This window comes from Frankliniella occidentalis, unplaced genomic scaffold (assembly GCF_000697945.3).
Source record: "Frankliniella occidentalis isolate FOCC.00 unplaced genomic scaffold, Focc_3.1 Scaffold176, whole genome shotgun sequence".
In the NCBI taxonomy this organism is placed as follows: Eukaryota; Metazoa; Arthropoda; class Insecta; order Thysanoptera; family Thripidae; genus Frankliniella; species Frankliniella occidentalis.
Window position 1 is genome coordinate 502,651 of NW_026267302.1, and position 2,270 is coordinate 504,920.

The following is a 2,270-nucleotide window of genomic DNA, read 5'->3' on the forward strand; positions in this document are numbered from 1 at the left end:
GGGGGGGGGGGGGGGGGGTGCGGTACACGCTGCTGCCCGAGTGAGAGGGGCAGACAGACACACGGGGAGAAACAAACACAGAGCAGCACATCCTGAGGAACACATTATCCCGTAACAATAGGTTGCCGTGCCACACGCCCGGCCCACACACGCTCACCGGAAGTACCGGGGGCACCCGGCGAGGGCCGGCGAGGGCCCTCCGCGCGCGAGGAGGTAGCGACCATCATTCGCCCGGAAACCAAATGAAACACGTCCTGATGACGCCCCGCGTCCACCTCTCCCTGTGTGTGTGAGTGTGTGTGTGTGTGTGTGTGTGTCGTAGTCGGGCGAGCCGGGGCGTGGTGTGGTATGAGATGATCCCACAACGACGACGTGACAAGACGCTGCAGCAGGTACGGCGGCCGACGAGGCAGGCAGGCAGGCACCAGGGGGAGGAAAGGAGAAAAGAAACTTGATAAAAAAAAATAAAGTCACCTAGGCGTGCCTCGGAGCGCATCTATAACCCGAGAAGCAGGGTGACGCCTGTTTTCCAGCACGACAAGTTTTTTTTTGATGCGGGAAAAAAGGGGGGAGGAGGGAGAAGGGCAACTCCAGATGCACTCTGTACCCCACCATTTTTCGTCTCCACTACATTTTTTCAGGACCACAATTAGACTTTCCCTGCACTAATTTCCACTACTATGCGTGGCTTTATTTTTCACCATATTCGTCACGCTCTAAACTGCTTTTTTCCTAGTCATCTCTGCTATTTTTCAGAGTCGTGTTTGAACTCGAACCGTCCGTTGGTTTCTTTTCTTGTGCCTTGCAGCTCTCGACAGGGTGGAAGTCATAATGCATACGTAATAAGTGCAGGACATAATGCGGACGATGACGTTGCAACAGGCGCGCCTACACACACATCAAGGTCCTCTGGAAATTAATTGAATGGATTGTAAAACAAAAGTGTGTGTGTGTGTGAGAGAGAGAGAGAGAGAGAGAGAGAGAGAGAGAGAGAGAGAGAGAGAGAGAGAGGGGGGGGGATGAAAAAGAGAAGAAATAAGAGAGGAGAGTCCTTGCATTCGGCACCTTCACCGCCTCCTCTTTTTGCCACCAGAGCTGTGCGCCGTGCTTTCCGAAGCCAAAAGCGTTTTGCCGGTTGGCACGCACTCCTGCGGCCTTACGTCAAGCCCAATTTGTAAATTAGCGCCAACCGGCCGGGAGAGGGCGGTCGGCTCGGCCTACGACTGGAAGCGCGTCGACAGCGAGGGGGCTCTCTGTTGCAGTGCCACACGGCGACGCCACGGGTGGGATTTTCGCGCCACTTATTTGAATTCATATCGCTCCGCTCCAGACTAATGGGCCGTGTCTCCTGATGCGCAGTTTGGCTCCGACTCGAAGACGCAAGTGGCAGGCTTCCGATTTAAACTTGTAGCGGGAAGGTATCTCCTTCAATGATTGGATACCCTGTGTTAGTTGATCACCTCGTTGATCATAGAAACTATGCGAGTAAAGATTAATGAAATCTAATGGCGTTTATGGTGGATGAGGATATTAATAGTTGAAGGGAAGTTCGACGACATGCCAAAATAACGGATAAACGGGGGCTGCTCTTCAACTCCTGTACGCGTGAGCGAGTCTGTGTGTGTGTGTGTGTGTGTTAGAGAGCACATAATCTGGCCTCGGTCCGGAAGGGCCGCCACGCCACGCCACTCCAGGCCACTCCACATATAACAAACCACGGATGTTTACTTTTGATTAGGGATTCACGTCTCGTCCGCCCGCCTGCCTCCTGAACTCCTCGCTCGCTCCAGAGCCGGCTGGCCGCCGCTGCCGTTGAGAGGCCTCTCTCCGTCAAATCATTTTATTTCCCATCGATTGTATGATAATAATACACGACGACACCGCGACGCACAGATTAGTGAGCTATGATGCGATAAGGCGTTCGTTGCGTCGCTCGCTGCGCCGCCACAACACAAACCTGCTCCGCCGACACGCTCTCCGGTAAACAAAGAGAATTAACGACCAAACTACTAATAGTTTTGGGTAACGATCGCTGTGTGAAAGTTTTCCTGCTCGCGGCGGGCGCGGGGCACTCGAGAGCGCTCGCTACGGCGGCCGGTCACGAGCGAGGGGGGTCACTGGCAGCGCGGCAGGGACCCCCAGATTAAAAACACAAACTGGAACGCTTCTCGGCCATCGACGCCCTACTGCTCCCGTCACTGCACTCCTTCTCCCCTCCTCCCTTCTCTCTCTCTCTCTCTCTCTCTCTCTCTATCTGAGAGACCCCCCCC